General features: G+C 32.6%; 1 long non-coding RNA gene across 1 annotated transcript; it reads left to right on the plus strand.

Annotated features, from left to right (window-relative positions):
• The first annotated feature begins 938 nt into the window (after positions 1-938).
• Positions 939-2,193, plus strand: LOC133198714 (uncharacterized). The gene is made up of 3 exons (XR_009722558.1): positions 939-1,034; positions 1,342-1,503; positions 1,730-2,193. It is a non-coding gene; the product is annotated as an uncharacterized LOC133198714 (long non-coding RNA).
• Positions 2,194-16,546: the final 14,353 nt, after the last annotated feature.

The raw sequence follows: 16,546 nt of genomic DNA on the forward strand, positions 1-16,546 counted from the left end.
ATGTATACTGACACGGAATTTAACAACTTTGAAACAAGCACAAAAACTCGCATTCGGCAAACCACGGCTGATTCCGTCACCTTCATCAAACCTCGGCTGTACGAGGAAACTTGATATGCGTCTCCGCTTAACATTTGTGATAAGGCTGCCTGTTTACCGCGTAGGGAAAACGTAACGCTTTGAAAACGATAATAAACATCCATCTGACATACGATAAAAATTTTCAAAAGCATTTAAGTAACACTAAGAATAACAATTACCAAGATACATGTACTTAGTATTTTTACATAATCACATGTCTGTTAACGGATCGAATTCAGCACAGTGTGCACGTGTAATTATAGGGCGCAGCCATATTGCGTATAAAGTAGCTCCGGTTCAATGGAGGTTTACATGATACAACCTAGGTTAGATGAGGTACGAATCGGCCGAGGTGTGCCGAGTGAAAAACTCGCATTTACACGACTCATCACTGTAAGAGTTGATACGAATTGAGATTTCCGCTGTAGCAGTAAACAACAACATGATGATGTTTTCATGATTATTTTACAACGAAGAACATCACATCAATGCATCAAATAATACGGTCTTTCCTTTGTTATTAGACAGTTAGAGGTGAGTAAGTATTGACTGAAGAGTTAAAACTGTCTTTAAAACGCATTAATTCACATTCAAATGAAAACAAAATGTACACATGTACTAGGTCCTCATGTATCTAGACACAGGAGTCAGCAGTTTTATCCATAAAACAAAGTAAACACTAACCAGTGAGCTTCGCGAGCGTAGCGACCTCACTCGCGAAGCTCAATGGTTAGTGTTTACATTGTTTTATGGTTAAAACTACTGACTCCTGTGATCTAGGCGTTACCCTGTTTCAGTGTTTGCATCTCGTACTGTATTTTAGATTGAAACTAGTTCAGCCAATTTTGTGTTGCTTCAGTACTTTCATCAGTGAAGACCCAATTGCTAACCCCACCATGCACTAGAAAGATCATTATGTGGGGACACAGGTGCTTATTATGACCAACGAACAGGTAAATTTTTGTTTTGGTAGTGAAAGTGTCTGTATCTCTAAAAATTCTAAACAAAGTGAAATTTTAATTGCATTCTCTTGATATTGCATTCACACAAGTTTATAAGAATTTGATTTATATTTTGAAAAAAGTGTGTGATACACATGATATTTATGATTTATGATTATACATTTAAACACACTATTTAAACACAAATATTTATTCGAATTTATGCCCAGAAAGGGAACAAGCAGTCTTTTATAGACTGATGTGGTATTTTCAATCTAGTAAACTATGTGGTTAGAATTTCCATTTTCTCAATTTTCAGTCATTTTCAAATTATCATGTACATGGATGGACAAACTATGTTCACTGGATGGCTATATATCAACACTCCCATGTACATGAACAGCCTTGCCCTAGGAATTTTGCCCTGAAGTAACAGTTTTCAGTCCATTGTGTCCTTTCTCTTAACAACCCTGACAGCCAGGTATGCTATTTCTTTTAGTTCAATAATTCAACCATGATGGTTATTACTAGGTTGATGATTTTTCAGTCCTGATACATTGACTTAACAATATCATTTAACTACATGAATCACATAAATATACTTTTGATTTTAGAAGGAAAATAACATCAATGTATTAATTGTCACATTCTAATTTTATATATGTAAATTCACATAATCTGTTTCAAAATATTTAAATCTTTTACAGGATAGTAGCTGATTACATGTACTTAACAGAAAATGATCATGTCTTAGACAAGTCAAAGAAATTCCTCCAGTCTTTCAGAGAAATGACAGTTGATGAAAGAATGGTGGCCACAAAGTAAAAGTGCTCTGGTCTTCAACATTTTGTGGAAGATTAAATCAGTCTGATTTGGAATTCAGCTTGCAATATTTCTGGATTTGTATATTTGTATAAAAACATAACTTTTTCAACTTATTGACTAAACAGTTTTGCATTAGATATTGCCAATGCCATCTATTATTATTTTTTTTCCTCCAAGATGACATGTCAAGTCTTTATTGTACCCCTTAAACACCCAATTTTATGTTAACGCCCACAAAATCTACCCAATTCAAGATCAATAGTATACCGCCTGTCAATCATTAAAAAAACAATAGCTTCTGATTTGATTGACGGGCCAGTTACATGGGCTACCTGATAATCTGAGTTTGCATGCTTTGAAAACAATCAACTGGTCACGCGTCAAACGCTTTCATGTACCGCGTGAGAGGTCGCTTTGTATACACTCTGGTTAAAAAAAATCATCTCCCTGTTATATTGGTTGATAATTTTATTTTTGAAAAATAATTGAGAGTAGATAATTAAACAGTGACTTCGTGATTTTTTTTTTCAATCTCCACTGCTGTTTTGTACTTGCTAGCGATATGACGTCCAAGATAACTGTAGAACTTTTCGAAGAAAAATTAGCGGATATTCAAGCCCTTTTTTCCTTCAATAACTGAGATCCGAAGAGAGAAGTTTCTGTAGCAGCACAGACCGATAATTCTTCCGAGCCTCTTATTCAACCCTTGCCTTGATTTAAAGAATGTACGTAATGCCCTTGTCGACCTTGAACTTGGGTACACAGAAACTCAATTAGCCGTAATTGGAAACAATCGACCCCCTCCCCCACCATTTGAAAATTACAACAAATGCAATGGATTAAATAAGAAAAGATATTTATACTAATATAAAGTATCTTGTATCTAACGCTATAAATTATAAAGATTCTTTTTATATCCAAATCTATAAACAGGGCTTAGGAACACGGACCCTCAGAAATGGCGAATATTTGGACACCATTGTTCGCCAGAAAAGTGAATAATATTCCGATCGTGGTAAATGTCCACACAGTAAGACTTACTGAAATCTTAATTTTTATTTCAATATTCACACTTAATATTTTATAATAATTTCTTTTATTGGCGATTAAAATATTGATACGATTGCTTTGTAGTTTTCACTCTTTTTTTTTAAATTTTATTTTACAATTGTTAAAAAAGGTATGTCTTTTTTTTATCTTCAAGTTTTTAAAGATATCGACGAAAACGCCAAGTCTACAAATTTTATATTTCAGTATATAATTTATTTTAAATATTATCACTCAAAATTATGCACAAAACCCGCAATGTTGACCCTGATTAACAAAAGCCGGACTTCCTGTGTAATGCAGCGTGTATAGGGATTTTTGACATCTTGAGTATTGGGGCTCTCCAGGTAAATAACAACAGTACTACCAAGACCACTCCCCCTCCTCAGGTAACCGTACGGTAAAAAAATTGGGTCTTTAAGCACTGTTACCAGAAAAATCTTATAATGAAATCTATTAGTTTATTTTTTCTTGTTAAATTTAAAGTCGGGGGGGGGGGGAATCAATGAAGCATAGGGTATTTTTAATGGCATCAAGAAAATGGATTTGTTTTTGTTTAACAGAAAGATTGTATACATGTTGTAGCTACTGTTATGTGATTTTTCCATCACTGTTCAGCCAGACCTTTTTGTCATTTTTTTTTTTGTTTTGTTTTTTTTGGAGTGAGAAAAAAAGAGCCATAGCGCATTTGATAGGCATTTTCGCCCACTCTAGTAGTGATTTCTTAAATACATTTTTTAACCAAAATTTTGTCATACAGTCTTAGTTTATACATGCGTAAAACCAAATCACACAATAATGATATTTAAATGTTAATAGTTCCCTCATATGATAAATTTGAAAATTATCCAGTTTGTATAGAATATATAGTAAATATTGAGGTATCCACCTAACGATGACAAACTGTTGCCAAAGACCACCCTTAACCAGAAAAACAACTTTTGAATAATTTTATTTGGATATATCTGCACTTCATTCCCTTTAGATAATTTTGGTCAAAGGTGGTCTTCATATTGAAAATGATGAAAATATATATTAAATTTTTCTTCTCAAATAATCGTAAGATTTAGTAATCTGTCTTAAATTTATCAACTTGACATCATTGACTTCGTTGGCGCAGCGGTATGATTGCTGGAATGTAAATATGGTGATTGCGAGTTCGAGCCCCACATTTTTTCCATTTATATTTTTTTTTAAATTTTTTTCTTTGTGTATCTTTTCTACGTTTTTCTTTATTATGTTTTATAACATACACAATTTCAGAAAGATATAATTTACACATTACACTTTGAAAGTATCTCGGGAAAAGACAGTCCTTAAACTATTTTATTAAAGTTTGCAAATTCATAGCAACTTGTTTTATTTTTATTGATTTTCTGCGTAAATCTTTTGTCTCAGAATTAGAGTATTGAACAAGTAAAATGATTGTCATTTGACATACTTGCAACACTCGTCCTCAAACCATATTAGATAGTTTGCTCTTGAATTGAAAAGGTACAGTATATCTATAAATAGAAACAGGTGATTTCCTTTTAAATTCTTGAGTCGGTCGTGTCGTCGGTAAGGCAGCTATGGCTCTTTAAAAACCTTTATTAGCCACATCTTTCATGAAATGTATAGGACCTGTGGGTCTCTCAATTTAATTTGCTAGTAAATATGCATCATAAATTGGAACAAAGTTGCACTAGTGGAAAGTACTGCTTTTTTTTTTTTAATTTACTTGATATTATGGTTGTGAATTTTTTTTTTAAAAATTAGAACACAAGAAACCCTGTTTGTAAATTGTACTTCAAATTTTTGACAACCTGATTTTTCATTACTTGCATTGTCAATTTATTATTGCCTTGAAAGACCAAGTCAAATGTTTCTCATCAAACATGGCTAGTGAATGCCATCTTCACCAGCGAAGGGATTTGCTGTTCTTCTCACAAACCCGTGGTCTATCTTGCTATCAAAAGCCAGGATTATTTTCACAAGTTGTGGTTGGAGTTTATTGACCTCATTTGACCAGTCAGCAAGTGCTATAGTAAATGACGATATCTTCATTCAGGATATTTCTTGACTCTCTAGTCTAAGTAATAAAAACCCTTGTAAACAATGATTCATAAGATAACATTCCATTCTTGAAATTGCAATGGCATATCATCCAACGTGAAGATTATATGCACATAATGTAATCTGGAACCTATATTGCAGATAAAGACTTGCAAACTTACTAACAAATAAACATGTCTGCTTGTTAATTATTTTTGAGATACTTCACGTTTTATAAATGCTCTTTATTTCTCAGGTGACGTAAACAATCCTGACTTTTGATAGCATGATAGACTAAGGGTTTGTGAGAAGAATAGCAGATCAGAATCCTTTGCTTGCAAAAATGAGCAAATACATGTCACATAAATAAGATAAATGAAAGGATTGTGATGCAAAAGCCACTCATTTGAAAAAGAGATTCCAAGTTCCATCCATTGTCCATCTTGTGAGGTTTCTTCATGCTTAATAAATGACAAAATTGTTTTAACAAGTAACTCAGTAAAGACAGGAAATCGGTTAAAAATTGGAAATTTATGATAATTCTATTTTTTTTACCATATTATTTTAATATGTGTGTCATTAACGTTGAATTACATGCAATCACATCTGACAAATTTTATTTCAGTTCACAAATTTTAGATGGATTTTTGGAATGGCAACCAAGATATGCAAAAAAAAAAAAAGATTAATTCATTTTTTAAAGTTTCTCTCAGGATTTTGTTGTTCACAATTTGTTTATGTCATCTATTAGATGATATATCCGTAGTGATTGCAGCATTCTAAAATTGATATATACTTGCAATTTAAGGCAGAATTCTGTACCGATATGACCTTGACCCCCCTAAGAACAGAAGTATCAAGGTCAATACTTAATTCAATAATGTTCTTTACATTATTTTGGCCTATATCTTACTTATAATATCATGGAATACACAAAAAGTGTCTAGAATGAGCAATAACAAACATACAGTGTATACAGCCAAAAAATTAAAAATGTTGTTGCTAAGCAACCACTTAAAGGTCAATTAACAAATATTTGAAATGAAATGGTGTATGGATATTGCAGTTCTGATGATTTCTTCAGAGTGTATTCAGAATTTTCTATTTCAGCATCCATTCTGTAAAATTTTAGCAAGAATATTGAAAAGTGTTGAAAAAGTTGATGAATTTTGCACTAATTTGACCTTTGACCTCCTAAAAATAGTGTTAATGAGGTCAAACTTTAAGACAATTTATCTGCTGTATATCCCTTTTAATTTTTTGACCTCATATCTGACTTTAAAATGTGCTGTAATGCATGAATATGTCTAGGATGAGCAAAAAACGAAAATTACTGCCCGAAAATTGAAAAATACCCCGTTGCTAAGCAACCCCTTTAAAGTCATTGTATTTAGAATTGAAAAAAAAGTTTATGTAATTCATGTAGTACAGTATAATGTTCTTTTGTGAGTATATTCCAAATTTCCTATTTCAACATACATCATTGTTAATTTTTAGCTTGAAGATTAAAAAGTATCGAAAAATTCCAAAAAAATTTGCACTTATTTGACCTTTGACCTCCATTGCTACTAATAAGGTCAGTCGTTGGGTATCTGAGTAGTCATGAAATATCATCTCTAAGAAATTCCCTACAAAATGGTATGCATTATGCCTAGTTTTCTCATTGGATAAAAAGGTTAGAAATAATTTGATAATGCTATGTCAAAAGGTCTCCAAAATCACGTAAAATGTGCCGGTAGAGAAGGGGTTAATAAATAATATTCATGATTAAGATTTTTGCTTATTGATTTCCACTGACCTTAAAAAAGAAAGATATAATTTTCTTTCATAAAACACTTCATCATTTAATTTTTATTTTAAACAATCTTAAACTCTTTAAAACTCCTCCCCCCCCCCCCCCGTTCTTGAAAATCTCTTTTAATATATTGTATTCATGAAATAGTATTTGGGACGGCATGGGATAAGACGATGCCTTGGCTGTCCATAAAGAACATGAACATGACTTTATCCATGGATTTAACAGCTTTAGCTTTTTTGGGAGGCGGCGTGCTGGGAGTTTTCCAAACACTTGACTGACGCTTTCCTTCAGGCTCGAAATAATGCAGCCAGGTTTCGTCCATGGTAATGATCTTGTTTAGAAATTGGTCAACTTTTCTTTGGAATTTTAAAAATTCGTTTGACGAAGAAAGTCTGCACTGCATTTGATCTTCAGTTAGTAGCCGAGGTACCCATCTCGCACATACTCTTGTCATCGATAGATCAGGGAGAATTTCACTACTCCGATCATGTCACCGACTTCACGAACAGTTAAACGTCGGTCTTCCCGGATAACGTCCAAAACCCGACTCTTCAACTTGTCATCACTTTTTGATGTCTTCCCCGCGCCTCTTTCATTGGATCACCAGTCCAACCTTTCTTAAATCTTTTGTGTCATGTGTACACCAAAGTCCTAGACACGTGTTTGTGACTTTCTATAGTTTCCTTTTTAGTCTGTATAGGGGTCATACCTCGCTCAACGCAGTATTGAATAATAATTCGGTGCGCCGCATTATCCGCCGAAGTCGCCTTTTTGATAATATTTAACGGTGAGTTTTTGGATAATTAACGTCATATAATTGCCATTTATGACGTCATTTTGATGAATTTTCACAGGTAAGTGCGCGAGATTGTGTAGTCTTTACTGGTATATAATTTTTTTTATGTAGATATCATTATAAACCCGAAATAAACAAAACGCCGTTAAAGACATTTTTGTTTTTAGTGAAAAAATTGCCGTGCGCCGACCACCAATATCTAACACCCTTTAAATGCCCTTCTTATAGGTAATTGACAATATAAAATTAATTTTTTTTTAAGAAATAAGGTATCATTTTTAAACATCTATCGGGATATAAATACGGGTTGGTCACGACATCAAATTCCATAAAGCCCGAAGGGCTTTATGGTAAATTTGATCTCGTACCAACCCGTATTTATAGCCCGATAGACGTTTTAAAATGATACCTTATTACTTATATTTACATTTGTGACTTATTCATATTTTATATTTGCCTGATTATAATCTTTAACGCGTGAAACGTTTTATTTTCCAAACTCAACGGCACGTATTTGATCCATCGATTGCGCGTCGACCCTTTATGACGTCACTGAGAAATTACGCCGAACGTTTATGACGCGAGGAACCAGTGTTTACACGGATATAGATACACATTGCTTTCAACAGTGCTATTTAAAGGAAAGCATTTGCAAATGTAAATATTTGTTTTTATTTAAAAAAATATTATTTTCCATCATCATACGAAAATTGAAAAAAATTGCTCTGGTAGTTTTTGAAATATTCAAAAAGTTCGCGTTTTTCTGGGACAACCCTCGTATATGATATATTTTTGTCCAAGTCCAAAAAGCACTTTTTTTAGTGTTTAGATCTCCATTAAACAATACAAAATAGGAGTAGAGCAAACACGGACCTCCAAAACATCAGAGGTGGGATCAGGTGCCATGGAGGAGTGAGCATCCCCTGCCGACCGGTCACACCCGTCGTGTGCTCCGTGTCATGATCGGGAAATAACAGTAAAATCCGTCGACAATTCAGTGTGTAAATAATGGCCTAACAATTAGTATGAAAAACGTCAGTCAGCATTTGACTCAATGATAAATTGTATTTGCTGACAAGGTCATTGTATCGACCATAGAACTTATGAAAATGACACTTTAACAAAGTCACATAGTGATTTCTAAATGGATGTCACTGTAACGTCATTTCACTTTGTGAATGTGCTTTTTTTTATTTACTTATTTTTATTATATTATTATTATTATTATTATTATTATTTTTGCACTTTATATGATGTCCATTTTTGGTATGATAAATTGTAATATCTATCAAGGTAAAAAAAAAAATATGAATGCGTGACAAATGATTGAACCTGCTTGAAATCTGACTTAAGTAATTATACGAAATGTTATTGCTTAATTCCTTTCGGCAATTACTTACTAACATGTCTGAATTCAGTCAAATTGTCGTAAAATACAGTCGACCGCGTGGCGCAGTGGTAAGAGTGATCAACTCCTTACTCCGCGACTCTAGAGCAAACGCTCTAACCACTGCCTCACGTTGATCGTATTCTACCGTAAAATGCATGGCAATGCGAATCAACACACATTTAAATACAAAATCTAAGAAACATTTGAAATGAAATCAATTAAATTTATTACATAATAGAATTTTTAAAATATATACAGTGTATTATTGTTCGAAACTTTTGTATACGTCGCATTGTTCTCCTTATGTACATTACCGCTCATGTAGACTTTGAATTAACAAAAAGTAATCAAAATAAACACTGGATTTATGGGAGCATATTGTATGAAATATTTTTCTAAATCTTAGCTCTTGAAATGGCTCAATTTTACAGAATATCCATTGTTTCTCAATTCATTTTGCACTTTTTTAAATGTTTATTCACATACCTCAAATTCATTCAAATCTATAATGTTTAAATTCAAATGCCAAAATTACAATGCTGAAATTCAATATATCAATTTTATGTACCATCACAAGTATAGTGCTTCTTCCATGATCACATATATAAATTAGCATAACTAGCAAGCAAATTCTTGAATCAGAAAACTTTACATTCAAAATAAATCAGACTTAATGTTTTAGTGAACAAAAAGGCCCCTGTAGTGTAAAAAAAAATTAGTAAAAAAAAATTAAAATATAAAACTTTGATGTATTTTTTGTACATGATATTAAAAAAATACAAAATGCAGTCCATAAAAAAGATGACGGAAAACATTTTGTAAAGGAAGATAAACCTTCAAATATCGCTACAAATAACTTTTAAACAAATAATAGCAAAAATATAGCAGCAATACAACTTTCTGAGTAGATTGCAAATCTGACCGCGGTTATTGAATAATAGTGGAAAAAGTAGGTTGACCAAAAAATGTTTACACAATTTTCCAGTTAGCCTTCTAATAAATGAGCCGTCCCACGCGAAAAGGGCCCTTCAGGTAAAAATTTTCAAAATTGACTTTTTAATGGATTATGATAGATTATAGTGTAAAATAACCAAATATAAAGTTTGATTCTAATATTCAGAATAATTACTGAGATATAGGAAATCAAAGGTTAAGAAAATGTTAAAATAACCTTGAAAAATGACGTTCAAACTGACGTTTTTTTTATCACTCTCATAAATATTCGAAATATGTATCTGATTGAAAAAAACTAACTTTATTACACGAAAACATACATGAAAAGTTTATGCATAAATCCCCTGCTTTTATTTTACATGCAATATTTGATATGCATGTAGTTGTTTTCGTTAAAGTAAATTATATAGTAAGTGTCGAAACCGTTTCATTGTTATTAGTTTAATATTATAAAGAGGAGGTGTTTTGGACTCTGTATCAGACGTACATGTAAGTTACATGTGCATTTTAAGAGTGTCGACATTTTTGCATGTCACATAAATGTCCATTTTGGTCAATTGTAACACACATGATTTAAAAAATCCGATAAAAAAAATCTTCAAGTTTTCTCATAAATAAAACACAGATAATGGTTTTATATCCGTAAATATCCGGTATGCTTTTTTTTTCTTTTAAACACTCGCGACGTCATGTTAGACGTGAATATTGCTCTGATATACGATTCAGAGAAAAGTAAATATTAAATAAAAACAAACAAATAAAAAATATGTGTTTAGATATTTTACAGACTAGTATTTTATTTATTTGTAGTTTATGAAAAATATTTTTTAAAAATTTAAAAAGAATATGTAAGATAAGACTGATAACATTGCATCTTCCTTGTAATTATAGAGTTCATTGTTTGATAATTTTTCATCATAAGGATATAATATTTGTTGCTTTATTCATGACCTAGATGAATTTATGAAAGAAAGCTTGAAGGGCGGATACAAAAAAAATTATCGCAAGAGTGGGAGGGGGGGCATCTACAGTAACACAATCCAGTTCAAATTTTCTGACAAGTTAAAGAATGAAGTTTGAGGAGCTTTTCTGACAAATTAAATGAACTTTAGGGAAGGGGGAGGGGACAATATGTATCAACCATACTGAACATATGTGTATTCTTTGTCCTACATTGGTAAATACTGACACGGGCAATAATAAGTGCCGTGACAATCCCTTCTTCCTTTTACATGTGTAATGTATGTTTCTTATGATATTGTACATATTAGAACATCTGTCAAAATTGGTTGATGGCCCTCTCCGACAGGCTAAAAATGGCCCGACTCAAAACTCATTTAAACTGCCAGGAAGCATTTTTTTAATTGCATTTCGGAAAATAGATTTTGAAAATTCAGCATTGAGATTAAAATTTTCTGGGGGAAAAAATTCTTATCTACCTACCGACCCAATTTTTTCGTCCTAAGTCGGGAGAGGGCATACAAACATTATTTTAAAGTTGGTCGTATTCCCTGCAATATTGGCGTAAACCGTCACAACATTTGCACCGCCTATTTGCTCTGTACCGATTTATAAGCAGGTCAAAATTCGTATGTCTTGCAGTGAACATGTTATCTCACAAAAACTTAGGATGAGGATATAATTTTGATATCATATCCTTATACGGTCATTATAAGTTCAGAATATATTTTGAAGTTTGAAGTCTTTTTATATTCACATTGATTCACCATATACCCCCCCCCCCCCCTTTTTCGCTAAATTTCGTTTGAAGAAAAAAAATCAAAAGCTTGGGCCTACATATTCTTCCATTCATTTTGTGGTTCTCAAATTTTGTGGAAGTATGACCCCTTAGTTTGGGTCTAATAAGATATGTCGATGATCGGGAAAGAAGGAATGTTGGCAGTGAAATGAGTGCCGCTGCGGGCTGGAAGTAGTAGTGCTGTTTTCCTAGGACTCTTCCCGAAATCACATATTATAAATCCAAAGTAACGAGTAAATCCGTTTCCGAGTTTATTAAAGCAACAATTTTACCTTTCAAAATATACATGTGGGGACACAGACGGAAGTGGCCAGTAATTTCGGGCCTCCGGATACAAACAATATAGATACTGGTATATAACAACAATTAGCGAACTGAGTGATAAAATGACATGTATTGAGTAAATTTTTATATAGGCCTTTAAAAAGTGTTAAGGGCAATTTACACTACATAAAGATTTGTAATTAAAATTGATAAAAAAAATTTATGTTTAAATAATATTCAAACTAAGATTTATTTCAAGAGTCGATTTTGCACGGTGATAGAAGTATTTGTCTCAGATTTAAAAAGAAATCAAATTTTCTTCGCTGACATTAACAACCTGTCGTTTCAAGCTCGTAAAATTTTGACATATTGTACTAGTATCTTTGAAAAGCCCCTTGACCTGAGGTCTGATAAAGGAGATGGGCGAACATAGCGTGCAGAAGGCCTATAGCTTCAGAAATATGAAAATAATGTTCAGTTTGTGAATTTAATATTTAGAGTAAAGTTCTCATTATTGAAATTTATGAAATTGTGATAAACAAAACTTTTCTGAGGAAAATTTTCTCGGCAAAATTTATTCTTTTATTAAAAAAAAATGTGGTATTCGTGGGGTTCGAACCCTAGCAATAAAAATCCTGAGTATCATTTCTTTCGAGACTAGCACGCTAACCACTAGACTACACAAGTCCTGACGAACAGTGGCATTTAAATCATGTTTGTGATATGACCCTTGACTTAATGGACTTCAAGTATTTCTCGAAAAGATGCGAATGTTATGTCATAAAAGTATATTTTTAAGGTATAGTGGGTCATTGCTCCATATTTTTGGTAACCAAAAAATGTATATATTTGTGCAAACTTTGAGGATAACTTTCAAAAAGGTGGAGCGAAGACCCACTCATATCGAAAAATAGTGTTATAGTATGCGAAAATGACTCTTTTTGCCCGCTTTAGTATGTCTAATATTTCACAGGCAAAGAATTTCACTCTTTGAGGGATTTTTGCAAATTGTAGAGATTTTGCAGAAAGTACATTTTAATGTTAGACGAAATATCAAGGAAAATTTTGATATAATTGAAATTTAATTTTTCATCTTCATGTTTGTCATACTATAGGCTTATCGCTCGTCATGTTCACCCATCTCCTTTGTACGCATTGGATATTCTTGTATCTATCTACTGAGTAACGTCTGATGGCATCGCCGACATTGCTGAGCACTGCCATTTTAGCTCAATTTCTTTTGTCGAAAAGGGATTAACCCCCTACCGAAATACATTTTTTTCTTTCTTTGTTTTGTTTTGTTTTTTGAGGGGGGGGGGTATTTTTAACTTGTCATTTAACCCCCCTTTTTTCTGAAAAACGTTGTTACGCACATGCCTAAAGAAATGGCCAAATACGATTCAAAAAAAAAATAAATAAATAAACAGTCATTTTTCCCATTCCTACGCAAAAATGTATTTATTTTCGTAACCTTTAATTCAGACAAACACTACATCTTTGGACGAAATTAAAATAATAATCAGATGCAACATCACAGGGAAATAAATATGTATTCAATCTTTCAGATTTAATTTCCCCTATTATGTTTTGGGTTTGTTTTTTTTTTTTATATAAATTATGACGCATTATTTACAAGGAATTAAATGCAGGCATGTTGTAAAGGGTGACGGGGGGGGGGGGTTCCATACATAATGTTTCACTCGTAATTGAATGATATAGAATGAAGATGTTCACTGAAAGGATAATTACACCCACCTCTAACATCCCCCCTTTTTTTGTAGCAAACTCAAATCTTCCCATATAATGCATAAAAAATTCTGGTCAATTTGTTTTTTTTTTCAGCATTTACTTTTTTCTCATTTTTTCCGCCTGGTCCAAAACTTTTGACAAATGATACTAGATTTTATTCTCAAGTTTTAAGAAATATATATCGTAGCAAACACATTAGTCTCGTTCAACCAGAAGCTAGGCTGTCTCCGTTTCACAGTAAAAACCTTATCTTTACTTGAATAAGACAACAAACACATTGACCCGCAAATGACCGTGACGAAGGCAGATCGCCATTTATCGCTTTTACACACATAGAATAAATGTTTTGAGAAAAAAAAAATCGTATGTTTTTTTTTTCATTTTTAGGTCACCTGAGTCACTCAGTCACTCATTATAATAAATTATAATAGAAAATAAGGAAACTTGAATTCTGAACAATGATTTGTTACAAAACAAAGGTCAGCAATAAACAATTATGATTTTTGACAACTTTCCGAATAAAATGTTCATTAAAAAACATTTGCATTATGAAAATTAAACACATGAAATTGTACAAATTATAAAATGCAACAAATGTAGACAAAAAGATAGATATGTAAAACATAGTTTACCTGTAAAATAGGACAGGAGACTTCAGTAGAATTTTACGTGTTTATTTTTTGAAGTCCGAGGAAAAAGTGATCGGACAATACAAGATAGCGTCCCCTGTCCGGAACTTGAGTTAATCTTGTCAACATAATTGCTTGAAAAGATGAGAAGAACAATGGGCTCAAAAGTGCCATCAAAAAGCGCGATTTGCCCAAGGGTTTATCTACAATTACGATGAAAAAGAGCAAATGGCATAAGTGTGAAATTAGGTTTGTTTAATGAATTTACAGAGTAAATCGGCTTCTTTTGATTTATGCAACACTAATTGATTTCTATATAATTCAAAGAAAAATTGACAAAAGGAATGCAAGATATACTTGTCACAATATAATTCTAAAATCTGTACACAACAAGGAATTAAAGAAAAGCGGGTAAAAGAACATTGTAACTTTGAAATAAATGAATTGATGGAAAATAAGGTTTTTGTGAAATAAAAAAGTTTCTGAAACTAATAAAATCTAAATGTTGAAATATGTTTCTAAAAATAGAAAAATCTGGGAGGGTGCATGTGAACCTATAATAAATGTATTAAGAATACTGGATAAAAAAAAGCACCTAATTACATGTATATCAGCAAAATTTAATATTCATTATTGGAAATGTCTATTTATATGGAACTTAGCTCTAAAATTCATATTTTCTTTTTATCCTGATATTTTATTGGCTCTAAATGATATAAACAACAATGAAATAAGTTGATAGCGCTCAGATAAAAAAGTTGGAAAAATATATAACATACGCAACTTGCGTTTTATGCCGTTTTCTTTACCGGCGTTTTTCTCATTATGACGTCAAATTACATAAGGGCCCTTTTCGCATGGGACGGCTCAAATATAAGGTTATTTTTCACAAGGGTTAATTTTAAGAAAGATAAAAGTAAGCTTTTATCATGTATTAATTCAATCAATTATACCGGTATAAGAAACCACCCAAAAATAGCCAGAGATTTGCTTTTAATAACACAAATAACACAACTTTATCAGATTAAGTTTATCTTCGACATCTTAGATATCCATTGTAAAAACAAATGATGTACCCATGACTTATATTCTTATTCAGTATTTGACAGTTCGAAAGGATGGAATCAACTGAATAAATTAAAATCACATACGTTTATTTCACAGTTGGAGTTCAGCATTATTCCCGTTGAGTATTGTAACTCTTTTTATTCATATTTTCCCTCCAGATTCGACATTTATTTATTTTTCTTTAGAGCCATTTCCTTCTATACTTTCTTTACCCAGGAAATTTCTTTTGCTCCATTGCTAGCCACGGGAAGGAATTGAAGTAAGAGTCTTAAAGAATACATGCAATAAATAAACCTTTTATGTTAAAAGATCAGTTTACTCATTTAAAGCATTGTTAAAAGCTGTTGAATAGTGCCAAAAAATGGAATTATAAATTGACAACTGAAAATTTTTCTGCTGAAATATTTCTAAAACTGCTGAAGCAAAACCAAACCAAACAAAAAAAAAACAGAACAAAGACAAAACATTAAAAATACAAAAAAAAATTTAAAAAAACGAAATTAAGATGAAATTAAAATATTTTGAGATGTTGTTTTTATATGGTAAACCGTGTAACGGAAAGCAATAGAAATTTTTTAGGCAATGTCAATTATTCGCTGAAGAGCAGAGGGCGTGTTTTGATTGATTGATTGTATGTTGTTTTACGTCCCATTCGAGAATTTTTCACTCATATAGAGACGTCACCATATACCGGTGAAGGGCTTCCAATTTTGACCTTTACTCGGCACTCAGGGCCATTGAGCAGTGAGGGTTCTTTATCGTGCCAACGTCTGCCGTTGCCGGGGCCTCGGTTTTTAAGGTCTCATCCAAAGGACCCGCACCTTTCACTTCAAAGTACCGAGCGCATGGCGAAGGAACAGTTGCTACCCATTTTTTTTATCGACTTAGATCAGTCGCGGCCGACATTCGAACTCACGACCTCCCGATCACAGAGCGAGCGCTCTACCGACTGAGCTACCGTGAACGGCGAGGGCGTGTTTTGAAAAAAAAAATAAGTCGCAGGACAGCCGAAAGCCGATGGGATATAATACATTTAAACTTTTTAATGATGCCGATTTTTATTTTCATATGATAAAAATACCACAAGAATGGCCTTGAAATTACGTCATATTTTGTATCATCAAAGGGGAGTAACCAGAATTTTACGATTTTGCAAATTTTACACTTGTCGTTCTTTTAAATAGGCTTCAAGGGACCCAGGTAAAATTTGT

This window comes from Saccostrea echinata, unplaced genomic scaffold (genome assembly GCF_033153115.1).
Source record: "Saccostrea echinata isolate AGI-Se365-2 ecotype Australia unplaced genomic scaffold, CSIRO_AGI_Sech_v1 ptg000033l, whole genome shotgun sequence".
Lineage (NCBI taxonomy): Eukaryota > Metazoa > Mollusca > Bivalvia > Ostreida > Ostreidae > Saccostrea > Saccostrea echinata.